At 36.7% G+C, this 16433-nt stretch overlaps 1 protein-coding gene across 1 annotated transcript in view; it reads right to left on the bottom strand.

The window, feature by feature from the left end:
• SLF1 (SMC5-SMC6 complex localization factor 1) overlaps positions 1 to 8770 on the bottom strand; it is a 686747-nt gene extending 677977 nt beyond the window's left edge. The window contains exon 1 of the mRNA XM_053701493.1: positions 8623 to 8770. The gene's annotated coding sequence lies outside the window, so the exon portion shown is untranslated. The remainder of the gene's footprint in view (positions 1 to 8622) is intronic.
• Between the last annotated feature and the right edge of the window lie 7663 nt (positions 8771 to 16433).

The raw sequence follows: 16433 nt of genomic DNA, 5'->3' as shown, positions 1-16433 counted from the left end.
GTCCCACATGTATGTATGTATGTATGTATGTATGTATGTATGTATATATATATATATATATATATATATATATATATATATATATATATATATATATATATATATATATCTACACCAAATGATCCACTTATTTGTGAGGCTGTTTGTGACACAGTCCCCCTTTCTCCTGATTAACAGAACATCTGAGAACAAAGGAACTCACATCTGTAAAATCTCAAGATGACACAGACCCCTTGCTGTGACTAGGTACACATTACAGGCCAGGATATCTCAAAATATCCATTTAAAAAGAGGCCTGTGTAAAGTATTTTATTCCTATCTGAAAAAACAGTCGCTCCGTCTGCAAGAATAAGGGAATATACAAACTTATTCAGAGGATACAGCTGTCCTCATCCAAGTATTAAATTGTCCCTGCTGAGTTGGATACACATCAAGCTAGCTAAGCAGAAACACATTTTGCATTGTAACTGAAATTCATTTTTAAAGTACAAATTGTATAATTTTCAATATTGTATAAAAATGTGTATTTGTGGACCAAAGAAGCAGTGCATAGCAGTAGCATGTTGGATAAATATTTGCTGAATTTAATAAGTAGCTATACAGTCAATTTAAAATGTTGAATCTATTTCAAAATTAATAATAGATTCTTTTTTTTTTTTTTTTAGGCCTCTGACAAATACATGTGTGGTTGTCCCAAAAATTGTGTCATATGTTTTAGTGCACTCAGCAAGAGGTGTACTGAATGTGAAATATGCTGTGTTTGGATTAAACTGTGAAAAATAATCAAATGCAACTTTAAATGCATTTTAAAATAATACTAGTATGATACTAGAAATACAATCATGTCTGGTGTCTAAAAATGCATACTGGATTATCTTAGATGGGACAGATATATGACCAGACAGGTTTATTAATATAAAGAAATAGTGTATTTGATAATCATTTTTTTTAGATAGTTAAACTGCAGCAATATTTGATGATAAAACTGCATTTCTGGTGTCTGCTGCCACCTATAGATCAGAGATGGTATCGCACCCAAAAGATAAATGGCTACTCAGGGAGGCGTCTCCCAACTAACCTATGAGATGTTCAGATCCAAGGGCGAATCATAGACAAGCACCGGTAAGGGCCTATCAAAATCTTGTGGGAATGATTAAAGAAAATATATTATTTTGGAAATAAAGGTTGATACACACTAAGAAATAACAGACAGACTCAAGGAAGCATTAACTTTTGGGGACAAAAATACATAGGCTTTGGTGCCAAGTATATTCTCTGCCATTTTGGGGAAACGTTCTTGAACAAAGAAAGATTAACAATTTTGAGGCCTGAACCTTTGTGCATTGTGAGTAAACCCTCCATAGATGACTCACGAGAAATTCTGGAAACAAACATTGATTTGGTTATTTGGGTAAAGTATAAGAAACTATTTATATATATATATATATATATATATATATATATATATATATATATATTTTTTTTTTTTTTTTTTTTTTTTTAATTTAAATCAAAGACATTCTAAGACTATAGTTGGATTACAGCTGGTAAATTTAAAGAGCATACTTTGTATTTTAAGCTCATCTTCATAGTCCTGTGTAGTTTAAAACTAGTCATATTTGGTGCTAAGTAATTGATATGTGCAATTATATATATATATATATATATATATATATATATATATTAGCATTTGCCTTATTTTAGCTGAATAAGATTTATTTCAGCTCAGACAAATTGGCTGTTTGCATTAATAATATATATATAATTTCTGATGTTTTTAATTGAGTTATATAGAATCATTTGTGGGCTAAGTAGCTTAATTATACTTGCCCGAAAGTGAGCAGTCCATATTGTGGTATTTTAATGCGACTCTAATTTGGGAGATTCATTGTGAATAAGGTTAGTTTTAAAGGTATATTTGGTTTGCTTTGTAAAGAATATTGTAACAGCATAAGTGTGTATCATCGGATTAATAATCTGGTTTCTATAAATATAATTCAATGTGTTTATAACTTTAACTAATATAAATAATTTAGGAATAAAATATTGATTTTAATTGTTTTGTATATGCATTTTAATTGGGGGTTATTTTAAAGTATAATTATTAAATAAATTATATTATAACCCTGCTATATACTGACAATAGTATGAAGAGTAGGATTACCACCCGTCCCGGTATGACCGGGGCAGCCCTGGAATGAGGGCGCATATCCCGTGGTGTGATCCTCTGAATGTCCAGGAGCCCAGCACTTAGGTGGCCAGCCACCACGGCTGCAATTTCTGAAGGTCCGTTGCAGCAGGGATGTGTGAATCATATCACAGGGGAGCTGGGCAGTGTTTTTTTGCAGGCTGCTGTTGTCTCTACCCCTACTGTTGCACCTCTGCGCCCCGAACTAGCGTAAATGAGCCACCTATAGACCTCCTTCTGATACTCCTGAAGTTTATCCTTACTGCTAGCCTGCAAATAGATTGCCCGCAGCCCTGGGGGCGGTAGTCCTTTGTCCAGAAGGGAGCACAAAGATCTCCTTTGGGCCCTGAAGATTAGTGCTAAGTCAGTGGCATGTAAAACAATCCCTCAAGCAGCAGTGACTAAGTCGGTTACCAAATACTCAAATGATAAGCCTGGTTCTGTTATATGTGTATGTATATATCAATATTGTGTTTGTGTATGTGTTTGTATTTATACACATATGCATACATATTGATTTGATCCATTCCTCACCATAGTTGAATGTGTCTCTTTAATTAAAATTATATATTATTTCCATGTGACTGGTACCTCAACTATCATGTTGCGCCAAGTTGCCCATCAAACTGTACATCAGTGGAAAACACATATAATAGACAAGTTAGATGAAATATGTTATTCCACATCTAAAAATAAATACAGTATAAGCACCTTACTGCTGCAAAATAATACATACACACCTGCTTGGTAATCTACCTCACCAGATTTATATGGTGTGAATTAGTCCAGACTCAAGATCCATTTTTAAAGCAGTGATACACTTACTACCTGCATCTGTACATTAGAAGTTTATGTAGAAATGACCTACCCATCTGGCATTGTTAAAGAAGATGTAATCAGTATGCAATGCTCACTCTCCATTCCTCATTGGTGCTTGTGACACACTTTTTATATGTTTGCTATGGTCAGCAAGGACAAAAGCACACATAGAGAAAAAACACATTTAAGCAAAAGCAAATATCTGAGTATTTAAATAGGTTCTATAAGATTGTTAAAATATATTTTTAGCCTTACTTGGCCTTCAAAAACTGTCAAGGAAATGGCTGGGCAAAAGGTGGCAACCCTCATGTAGAGGCATTTGTTTTTTTATTTATTATATTAGTTGTTTAAATTTTGAATATACAGTATATACGTGTAAAGGTTTGGTCTCTATAAAGTACTTTTTTCCCTTTATCTGTCTCTTTAGGCCAGGGTTGCCAGCTCGGTCATGTTTACCTGGACACTTAAGAGTTATAGATGCTGCAGGGTGTGCTGGGAGAAACATGAATAGTGCTGTTCTGTGTCACTATTTCTGTGCTTTCCAGGGTTGAAATTCATGTTCCTACCTGCACACCTACAGCAAGGTTCTTCAAACTTTATTTCCGAAGACCCAGTGCCATGATACCACATACCTTCGAGACCCTATATGCTTGGTCTGAAAATTTCTGAAATAATATAAAACAAAATAGATGCAATTTTTGGCAAAGTGACTAAAATGTGCGTACTTTATTCCTGATTTTAGCAAAACTTTAAAGTGTTGTACAAGGTAATAGCACACATACACCACCCACACTCTTATACAAAAACACACACACACACAACACACACACTCTCATACAACACAGAAACACACCCCACACATACTGTCTCTCTCATAAAACACAGAAACACACACTCTCTCATACGACATAAACACACCACACACACTCCCATACAACACATAAACACACCACACACAAGCTCTCATACAACACACACCCACCAGACACACACTCTCATACAACACACACCCACCAGACACACACTCTCATACAACACACACCCACCAGACACACACTCCCCAGACACACACTCTCATACAACACACACACCCCAGACACACACTCTCATACAACACACACACCCCAGACACACACTCTCATACAACACACACACCCCAGACACACACTCTCATACAATACACACCCACCAGACACACACTCTCATACAACACACACACCCCAGACACACACTCTCATACAATACACACCCACCAGACACACACTCTCATACAACACACACCCACCAGACACACACTCTCATACAACACACACACCTCAGACACACACTCTCATACAACACATACACACCCCAGACACACACAACAGACACACACACCAGACACACACATCACAGACACACACTCTCATACAACACACACACTCATACAACACACACCCCTACAACATACACACAAGCCGCGACCCAGTAAACATGGTTGTTTTTTTTTCTATACCCTGTAGCATGGCCGAGCGGTCCCTCCCACCCACTCCTACCCTCCTTATGCTCCCTGTTAAGATAAAGTAACAAGAAAGAGGCGCCAATGGTGCAGATCAAAAGGTATTTCAAAATATCAAACTTATGTGAACACTAGGTACTCACAATAGGAGGAGGCACTCAGTTGTGCCGGTAGACGCAGGCTGGGTTTTAACAGCAATCCAGCTGGCTGTGAAAGGCAGCAAAAGGTGGCAGCTCTCTATCAGCATCCGATGGAAGAAGATCTAAAAGTGTAAGCAAGGATAGAGGCGCCTATGGTGCAGGTAAATGGTGGTACAATGAGTGCTAATAGCCCACTCTAACACAATGTACTCACATTTATTGAAGGCACTCACTTGTGCCTATAGAGGCAGGCTGGATTTTAGCAGCAATCCAGCTGGCTGTAACCGGGTGGAAAGGCTGGTTCGTGGGTGTCAGAGTGCAGGAACTCTATAGTAGCATAGCAAGGTGGTACCAAAACAACACTGAGAGTGGATGTGTAATAAAAAATGGATTTATTTAAAACATATAAAAAAAGTTATTCCACTCATCACAGTGTTAAAAACAGCTGGTACATCAGGAATACATGCGACGCGTTTCTCAGTTACAACTGTTTCATCAGGCATGTTTTTAATAACAAATTTTTACTCCTTAAATAGGGCTATGCTACTCTAAAACACCCACATCCCTCCCCCAACAATTAGCAAGCCATAAACCAATCAATGTCCCTCAAACAAGTATGGGTCAGCCCCTATGTTTCTATAATGATAAAAATGCTACGATAAGAGTACAATGACTTGTGATATGACTGAATACCTGGCTGCTTCTTTGAATTTGTATATGTATGTGTAACTATTTCGGCATATGATCATAAAATGCTGACCGATATTTGATAATAACGAAAATTCGTCAAATCTATGTTTTGATTGGGCGTCCTAGCCGTCACTCAAAGTGTGTTAGTAAACACCTGTGCTTAGTGCTTGTGATTCGTCCATATGACTGTCAATCAAAGTTATTCGTCAGTTGTTGCTAGTGAGTGGGGCTACCAATAGAAAAGCTAATAGCAGGCGTGCCCCTGATCTTTGCTGACGTCGGTGTTGACCTACAGTAAACGCCCACCGAGGGAGTGTATTAGTTGTTACACTATGATAGGATGTTCCATGGTGATTGTAAACAATGTATCCCATTGGTCCCAATGCCGGATACAATATTGAGGCGAGGGTCATTATTGGTCACTTAAAAAAAAAAATAATAAACACCATGCTCTATTATGCCGGACCCCGAGTAGTGTCAGTTTGAAAAGGAGCCATCCTTCCACAGAATGTAGTCAATGCGGGATATGTATACAAATGTGTGAATATAAACATAATGTGGATAAAATAATAATGTAAGTGAAGGGTTTCAAAGTTATAATTGAAAACGAAGTGTCATGGCGTGTACAGTGATGTTAGTGTCCATGAATGGTGCTATGTAATTATTTGTATGATTGCATCCACAACCTTAAAAGTGATATGTATGTGAATAAATATCGTCAAAAATTTGCACATATTGATGCATCCAATGCCTCAATAGATGCAACAAATTTGCACATACTAATGCATCCAATGCCTCAAAAGATGCAATATATGTGGGATGAAAGTAAATTAAAATAAGTTTTATTTTAATTTACTTTCATCCCACATATATTGCATCTTTTGAGGCATTGGATGCATTAGTATGTGCAAATTTGGATGCATCAATATGTGCAAATTTATGATCATATGCCGAAATAGTTACACATACATATACAAATTCAAAGAAGCAGCCAGGTATTCAGTCATATCACAAGTCATTGTACTCTTATCATAGCATTTTTATCATTATAGAAACATAGGGGCTGACCCATACTTGTTTGAGGGACATTGATTGGTTTATGGCTTGCTAATTGTTGGGGGAGGGATGTGGGTGTTTTAGAGTAGCATAGCCCTATTTAAGGAGTAAAAATTTGTTATTAAAAACAGGCCTGATGAAACAGTTGTAACTGAGAAACGCGTCGCATGTATTCCTGATGTACCAGCTGTTTTTAACACTGTGATGAGTGGAATAACTTTTTTTATATGTTTTAAATAAATCCATTTTTTATTACACATCCACTCTCAGTGTTGTTTTGGTACCACCTTGCTATGCTACTATAGAGTTCCTGCACTCTGACACCCACGAACCAGCCTTTCCACCCGGTTACAGCCAGCTGGATTGCTGCTAAAATCCAGCCTGCCTCTATAGGCACAAGTGAGTGCCTTCAATAAATGTGAGTACATTGTGTTAGAGTGGGCTATTAGCACTCATTGTACCACCATTTACCTGCACCATAGGCGCCTCTATCCTTGCTTACACTTTTAGACCTCCTTATGCTCCCACCCACCAACGATCGGCACCACCACAGACATCGGTAACTATGCAAATCTATTTCTGTATTGCTCCACTCATGGGCATGCAGAAATAGAGCAATATCACTATTTTGAGCGAGATCGCGGCAGAGAGAAGCCCAGGACTGCATCGATGTACAGGGTATGTCGCTGGTCCTTAAGGACAGAACGACCAGTGTTGTACGGTTACGGCGCTGGTCTTTAAGGGGTAAAAGGAAATGCTTCCACACAATTATATATTTGCACTTTCTTTTATTGCCTGTTTTATATCTATTTATACCTTTAATTGTTCTTAGCAGAAGAGGTTCCAACAAAGCAGCGCCCATTACTTTACAGAAACTCTTAAAGGGACACTGAACCCAAATTATTTCTTTCATGATTCAGATAGAGCATGCAATTTTAAGCAACTTTCCAATTTACTCCTATTATCAAATTTTCGTCATTCTCTTGGTATCTATATTTGAAAAGTGTGTAAGTTTAGATGCCATACCATTTTTGTTGAACAACCTGGGTTGTTCTTGTTGATTGGTGGATAAATGTATCTGTCCAGAGTCTGCACCAAAAAATTGCTTAGATGCCTTCTTTTTCAAATAAAGATAGCAAGACCACAAAGAAAAAGTGATAATAGGAGTAAATTAGAAAGTTGCTTAAAATTGCATGCTCTATCTGAATCACGAAAGAAAAAAATTGGGTTCAGTGTCCCTTAAAGTAAAATAAACAATGAAAGCATAATAGAAAGTAGTGTTTTTTTATTAACATAATTAAACATTTTATATTACAATCTCAAATTATTTAATGCTCATTTAAATGTTGTATTTGTAAATGTAATTATTTAATTGTTTCAGTTGTTGGGACATAAATACAAAACTCACTGACACATATCAACGCAAACCTGTATAAAACAACTTACTGACCCATAAAACACACAGAGTTAAGGAATATAAAATAACAATATATAGCCACATACAGTTAGCCTTTATATCTACAGATACAACATGGCACTGAAATTGGACATAAAAATGAAGCTTGTTTTTTTTAATTTGGTTTTGGGGTGGGGGGTTTATCTTTCAAACGCTGGTAACATTCCGATGCTTGTCTACACAATGTTTATATTCCAGGTAAAACTAAAATGATATAGAGGAAATTTATTTTCAAAGCAAAGATTTAGATAAAATCTCAAAGCTACTACACACATACCTTACCTCATGCCTCTCCCGTTACCACTCACTTTTATGTAGATGAGGGACGGGGGCAGTGAGCACAAAGCCCCGCCCTATGCTGTCAACTTAGGCACTTGGCACTGGCTATCCCGCCAAACTCAAACGGAGATCACTAGTAGAGAGATGGGAAGTTCGGTTCATGTTTACGAACTGGACATCACTACTTGTTACATAACGTAGCTACACAAGCAGAGAGAGCACTGGTTATGCTCTGATTTTCCAACTAAAAACGTATTTTAAATGCAATGCAAGTCAAATAGATCACAAATCCATCCTTAATAATTTGAATGGCCTAAACACCGCAAATGAATGAACGGGCAATTCGTGACAAACAACAGTAGTGACCCACACTGCAATTACAGTTAAAAACCATGGTCACAAGAAATGTCCATATTGCCATCACAGGATTCCAAACGGAACAAATTACAGTCCAGACAAACAATTACAAATACATGAAGTGAACCTGCAAACTTACCGTAATAATAGAGTAATGTCTGCTGGCAAACAGCTCTTAAACGCTTGGAATTCTCATGTACATCTCATGTAAATTCTGACAAAAAAAAATAACGTATACAGAACATCTGCTAACAGAATAGAAATTAATATAGTGGGTATGTCAGTGGTAGCGGCTAGGTCCCATCCTTCTAAGGGACCTTCTGACGTCACATCAGTCACATGACTGCAATGATCACAATAATAGAGAAGTCCAGGAAGCTAGAATCTGCTGTGTGTTATTTCTGCAGTTCTGTGCTGGGTGGAACAAGAGGAGTATATGTTGACTTGATTTTGGTTTTGAAGGGAAAAAATTATATGGAAGAATAATGACAGGAATATCTGTTTTCAGTTTTAGTTTTAAATTAAATAATAAGCTCTAATATGATAAGAGGCTTTGATTTATTTCAAAAACATAGAGATTGTACCCATATTTCTGCAATTGAAATAGCTGATTTAACGTGTGGTATACCAACCTGAAAGTTTCTATACTGGAGTCGCTATTAAACTTATGTAAACTTAGCCAGCAGAAGAAATTACACTCTCACTGGGGTGCAGGATAGTTTAAGTCATAAAATATTAATTTTCCAATGTTCTTTCTAAGTATTGAGCTTTGGTTTACAAATAGATATAAGATAAGGAAGCAAGTGTGTATTTTTAATGAAATCCGAGGAAATGTTATTTAACCCCTTAACGACCAAGGACGTGTCAGGCACGTCCTACAAAAAAATACAGTTAAGGACCAAGGACATGCCTGACACATCCTCTGGGGTTTGAAGCTCTGGAAGCGATGGTTATCGCTTCCAGACGCTTTCAGGGTTCTGCAGTAATGTCTCGATATTGAAGCATCACTGCAATACCCTTTTTTACCCACCGATGCAGAGAGGGCCACTCAATGATGCTGATCGTTGGTGGGTGGGAGCTGTGGCTGGTGGGTGGCCCATTGTTGGTTTCCGGATCCGTTCATAGAGTAGTGTGCGCGGTGTGGCTGGGTGGACGTGGTGGGGGGGGTGTGCGCCACATTTACATAAATCTATTGTAAATGTATGGGAAAGAGGGAGAGGGGGATAAATGTTGGGCAAGGGATCTGGGAGGGGGAGGGGGGGTGTTGAGGGGGGACAGCTACACTACAGAAAATGCTTTATAATATAAAAAAAAATAATAATAAAACTCATTTTTTATGGTAAAATGGGTACTGGCAGACAGCTGCCAGTACCCAAGATGGCAGCAAATAGGCAGAGGGAGGAGGGTTAGAGAGCTGTATGGGGGGATCAGGGAGGTTGGGGGCTAAGGGGGGTTCCATCACTGCAGACTAAATATAAAAAATAAGTAAAATAAAATCTTTGTTTTAGTACTGGTAGACTTTCTGCCAGTACTTAAGATGACGGTGACAATTGTGAGGTGGGAGAGGGAAGAGAGCTGTTTGAGGGGGGTCAGGGAAGGATGAGGGGTTGGAATAAATTAACCCTACAAGCTACCAAATTAACCCCTTCACTGCTGAGCATAATACAAGTGTGGTGCACAGCGGCATTTAGTGGCCTTCTAATTACTAAAAAGTAATGCCAAAGCCATATATGTCTGCTATTTCTGAACAAAGGGGATCCCAGAGAAGCATTTACAACCATTTGTGCCATAATTGCACAAGCTGTTTGTAAATAATTTCAGTGAGAAACCTAAAATTGTTAAAAGTTACCAATCTTTTTTTATATGATCGCATTTGGCGGTGAAATGGTGGCATGAAGTATACCAAAATGGGCCTAGATCAATACTTTGGGTTGTCTACTACACTAAAGCTAAAATTAACCCTACAAGCTCACTACAAGCTACCTAATTAACCCCTTCACTGCTGGGCATAATACACGTGTGGTGCGCAGCGGCATTTAGCAGGCTTCTAATTACCAAAAAGCAATGCTAAAGCCATATATGACTGCTATTTCTGAACAAAGGGGATCCCAGAGAAGCATTTACAACCATTTGTGCCATAATTGCACAAGCTGTTTGTAAATAATTTCAGTGAGAAACCTAAAGTTTGTGAAAAAGTTAAAGGGACAGTCTAGGCCAAAATAAAATTTCATGATTCAGATAGAGCATGTAATTTTAAACAATTTTCCAATTTACTTTTATCACCAAGTTTGCTTTGTTATCTTGGTATTCTTAGTTGAAAGCTTAACCTAGGAGGTTCATATGCTAATTTCTTAGACCTTGAAGCCACCTCTTTTCAGATTGCATTTTAACAGTTTTTCACCACTAGAGGGTGTTAGTTCACGTATTTCATATAGATAACACTGTGCTTGTGCACGTGAAGTTATCTGGGAGCAGGCACTGATTGGCCAGACTGCAAGTCTGTCAAAAGAACTGAAAAAAGGGGCAGTTTGCAGAGGCTTAGATGCAAGATAATCACAGAGGTTAAAAGTATATTAATATAACTGTGTTGGTTATGCAAAACTGGGGAATGGGTAATAAAGGGATTATCTATCTTTTAAAACAATAACAATTCTGGTGTAGACTGTCCCTTTAACATTTTTTTTATTTGATCGCATTTGGTGGTGAAATGGTGGCATGAAATATACCAAAATGGGCCTAGATCAATAGTTTGGGTTGTCTATAAAAAATATATATATACATGTGACGAGATATTAAGGGATTCCTGAAAGATATCAGTGTTCAAATATAACTATCGCTAATTTTGGGGAAAAAATGGTTTGGAAATAGCAAAGTGCTACTTGTACTTATTGCCCTATAACTTGCAAAAAAGGCAAAGAACATGTAAACATTGGGTATTTCTAAACTCAGGATAAAATTTAGAAACTATTTAGCATGGGTGTTTTTTGGTGGTAGTAGATGTGTAACAGATTTTGGGGGTCAAAATTAGAAAAAGTGTGTTTTTTCCATTTTTTTCATCATATTTTATTTAAAAAATTATAGTACATTATAAGATATGATGAAAATAATGGTATTTTTAGAAAGTCCATTTAATGGCAAGAAAAACGGTATATAATATGTGTGGGTAGAGTAAATGAGTAAGAGGAAAATTACAGCTAAACACAAACACAGCAGAAATGTAAAAATAGCCCTGGTCCCAAACGGAAAGAAAATTGAAAAGTGCTGTGGTCACTAAGGGGTTCAACAAATTACAGTAAATTATATTTTGCCCCTACAATTATCACTTGCAAAACTAACCGGCCAGGTCAAATCCAGGTTATGTGTTTAATCCCTGCTTTGTTTCCCTAAAAAAAAAAAAAAAAAAAAAAGCCAGGTAAAATTTAGAAAACCCGAGGAGTTTCCCATATCGCTTCCCTATCTTCTTCCACCAGTTCATGCAGCGCGGTCCATTAAAGGGACATAATACGCATATGCTAAATCACTTGAAACTGATGCAGTATAACTGTAAAAAGCTGACAGGAAAATATCACCTGAGCATCTCTATGTAAAAAAGGAAGATATTTTACCTCACAATTTCCTCAGCTCAGCAGAGTAAGTTCTGTGTAAAAAGTTATACTCAGCTGCAGCCCAGCTGCAGGTGGAAAAAATAATAAAAAAATGAAGAAATGAACAGCAGCCAATCAGCATCAGCAGTGTTGAGGTCATGAACTCTTTTACTGTGATCTCATGAGATTTGACTTAACTCTCATGAGATTTCATTGTAAACTTCCTTTAAACTGAATAGGGAAATAATATGAGAGTGCACAAGGCTCAACCCCTTAGCTGTCCCGGGACAGGCATACTGATATGCTGCTTAGATGTCCTTTACAATGGGATGTGGCTACTGAAAAACGTTTGAGGTAAAATATCTTTCTTTTTTATACAGATGTTCAGGTGATATTTTCTAGTCAGCTTTTTACAGCTATACTGCATCACTTTCAAGTGTTTAAACATTTGGGTATTATGGCCCTTTAATGTATTTTCAATGACTTTATTATACCAGCTGCAGAGTATAAAATGTATAAAACATTGAATTTTTAGGTTAATTTGTGTATATGAAATAGCTGGGTTTGTGCTACCCACACAACCAACCCCCCAAATTAAATCCTAACTAAAAAACCTAAGCTCCCTATTGCCCTGAAAAGGGCATTTGGATGGGCATTGTCCTTAAAAGGGCATTTAGCTCTTTTTCCGCCCAAACCCTAATCTAAAAATAAAGCCCACCCAATAAACCACTAACCCCCGAAGATCCACTTACAGTTTTTGAAGACCCGACATCCATCCTCAACAAAGCCGGAAGTCCTCAACGAAACGGCAGAAGTCTTCATCCAACCGGGCAAAAGTCTTCATCCAACCGGGCAGAAGTCTTCATCCAGGCAGCATCTTCTATCTTCATCCATCCGGCGCGGAGCGTGTCCATCTTCAAGACATCCGGAGCGGAGCATCCTCTTCAATCAACGTCTTCTTGAACAATGAATTCTCCTTTAAATGAAGTCATCCAAGATGGCGTCCCTTGAATTCCGATTGGCAGACAGAATTCTATGAATTCATTGTTCAAAAAGACGTTGATTGAAGAGGATGCTCCGCGCCGGATGTCTTGAAGATGGACCCGCGCCGGATGAATGAAGATAGAAGATGCCGTCTGGATGAAGACTTCTGCCCGGTTGGATGAAGACTTCTGCCGCTTTGTTGAGGACTTCTGCCGGCTTCATTGAGGATGGATGTCTTCCAAAACTGTAAGTGGATCTTCGGGGGTTAGTGATAGGCTTTTTTAAGGGTTTATTGGGTGGGTTTTATTTTTAAATTAGGGTTTGGGCGGAAAAAGAGCTAAATGCCCTTTTAAGGGCAATGTCCATCCAAATGCCCCTTTCAGGGCAATGGGGAGCTTAGTTTTTTTAGTTAGGATTTTATTTGGGGGGTTGGTTGTGTGGGTGGTGGGTTTTACTGTTGGGGGTTGTTTGTATTTTTTTTTTACAGGTAAAAGAGCAGATTTCTTTTTGGCAATGCCCCACAAAAGGCCCTTTTAAGGGCTATTGGTTTAGGCTAGGGTTTTTTTTATTTTGGGGGGGCTTTTTTTATTTTGATAGGGCTATTAGATTAGGTGTGATTAGTTTAAATATCTGATAATTTCTTTTTTTTATTTTTTTGTAATTTAGTTAATTGTATTTAATTTATGTAATTGATTTAATTGTAGTGTAAGGTTAGGTGTTAGTGTAAGACAGGTTAGGTTTTATTTTACAGGTAAATTTGTATTTATTTTAGCTAGGTAGTTAGTAAATACAGGTGGCCCTCGTTTTACAATGGTTCAATTTACACCGTTTCAGAATAACAACCTTTTTTTCCAGTCATGTAACTGCTATTGAAAAGCATTGAGAAGCAGTGCATTGATTAAAATAGCCAGTAGGTGGAGATGTCTGCTTGTGTTGCAGCAAAGCCAAGCAAGCTGAAATTAATCAGTTTAACCAGACCTGAGCTATCGAGCAGATTTCAAAGGAACAAGATCTTCCCGTCTATAAATTAGTCCAGATTGGAATGCATAGAAAGAACTGTTTGCAGAAAAATTCAAGTGAAGTCTGTGTTGTGTGATTATTTTATTTGCTTTCTAATTCTGTTTAGCAAATGTTTTTGTTCATTTAACTTAGTTTAATTATATATTCTGTATTGTGTAATTATTTTATTAGGTTTATAATGCTGTTTAGCATTTAAAGTCTTCATTTCAAAGCTTTAAAAATAATGTTTTAGGTGTTACTTATGACAATTTTGAGAGGGGCCTGGAACCCTTCTCCCTCACTTCCCATTGACTTTCATTACAAACTGGGTTTCAATTTACAACCATTCCTTCTGGAACCTAACCCCGGCGTAAACTGAGAGCTACCTGTAGTTAATAACTATTTAGTAACTATTCTACCTAGTTTAAATAAATACAAACTTACCTGTGAAATAAAATCTAAGCTAGCTACAATGTAACTATTAGTTATGTTATATTGTAGCTCTCTTAGGGTTTATTTTACAGGTAAGTATTTAGTTTTAAATAGGAATTATTTAGTGATTAATAGTAGGTTTTATTTAGATTTATTTTAATTACATTAAATTTAGTAGGTGTTAGTAGGTTAGGTTTAGGGGTTAATAAAATTAGTATAGTGGCGGCGACGTTGGGGGCGGCAGATTAGGATTAATAAATGTAGGTAGGTGGTGGCGATGTTAGGGGCGGCAGCTTAGGGGTTAATAATATTTAACTAGTGTTTGTGATGCGGGAGTATGGCGGTTTAGGGGTTAATATGTTTATTCTAGTGGCAGCGATGTCCGGAGTGGCAGATTAGGGGTTAATAATTTTATTTTAGTGTTTGCGATGCGGGAGGGCCTCGGTTTAGGGGTTAATAGGTAGTTTATGGGTGTTAGTGTACTTTTTAGCACTTTAGTTATGAGTTTTATGTTACACCTTTGTAGCGTAACACTCATAACTACTGACTTTCAGTTTACGTTATGGATCTTGAAGTTTTAGGGTATACCGCTCACTTTTTAGCCTCCCAGGCAGACTCGTAATACTGGCGCAAAGGAAGTTCCATTGAAAAAGGACTTTTTGAAAGCTGTGGTAGTTACGTTGCGTTACGGCCAAAAAAGTGTGCGGTACAGAAATACCTACAAGACTCGTAATACCAGCGGTAGTGAAAAAGAGTCTTAACGTTGCTTTTTCACTCATACCGCAAAACTCGTAATCTAGCCAATTGTTTTTAGCCTTGCTGGTAATAACAATTTCTTAATCTACAATAATAATGTTAACAATATAGCTATATTAAATTAACTATATTAAATTTATTAACCCCTAATCTGCCCCCCTACACCGTCGCCACCTATAATACATTTATTAACCCCTATCCTGCCCCCCACTACACCGCCGCCACTGTAATAAATTTATTAACCCCTAAACCGAAGTCTAACACTAACCCTAACACCACCCCTAACTTAAATATTAATTAAATAAATCTAAATAATATTTCTCTTATTGAATAAATTAATCCTATTTAAAACTAAATACTTACCTTTAAAATAAACCCTAATATAGCTACAATATAAATAATAATTATATTGTAGCTATCTTAGTATTTATTTTTATTTTACAGGCATCTTTCAATTTATTTTAACTAGGTACAATAGCTATTAAATAGTTATTAACTATTTAATAGCTACCTAGCTAAAATAAAGAGAAATTTACCTGTAAAATAAAAACTAACCTAAGTTACAATTACACCTAACACTACACTATACTTTAATAAATTATTCTATTTAAAACTAAATACTAACCTGTAAAATAAACCCTAAGATAGCTACAATGTAATTAATAATTACATTGTAGCTATTTTAGGATTTATATTTATTTTACAGGTAACTTGGTATTTATTTTAGCTAGTTAGAATAGTTATTAAATAGTTATTAACTATTTAATAACTACCTAGATAAAAGAAATACAAAATTACCTGTAAAATAAATCCTAACCTAAGTTACAATTAAACCTAACACTACACTATCATTACATTAATTAAATAAATTAACTACAAATAACTACAATTAAATACAATTACATAAACTAACTAAAGTACAAAAAATAAAAAAAGCTAAGTTACAAAAAATAAAAAGTTACAAACATTTAAAAAATATTACAACAATTTTAAGCTAATTACACCTAATCTAAGCCCCCTAATAAAATAACAAAGCCCCCAAAATAAAAAAATTCCCTACCCTATTCTACATTAAAAAAGTTCAAAGCTCTTTTACCTTACCAGCCCTTAAAAGGGCCTTTTGTGGGGCATGCCCCAAAGAAAACTGCTCTTTTGCCTGTAAAAGAAAAATACAACCCCCCCAACATTAAAACCC

Source organism: Bombina bombina, chromosome 2 (genome assembly GCF_027579735.1).
Source record: "Bombina bombina isolate aBomBom1 chromosome 2, aBomBom1.pri, whole genome shotgun sequence".
Taxonomy (NCBI): Eukaryota; Metazoa; Chordata; class Amphibia; order Anura; family Bombinatoridae; genus Bombina; species Bombina bombina.
The sequence above is the reverse complement of the archived record's forward strand: the minus strand, read 5'-3'. Positions and strand labels throughout refer to the sequence as shown.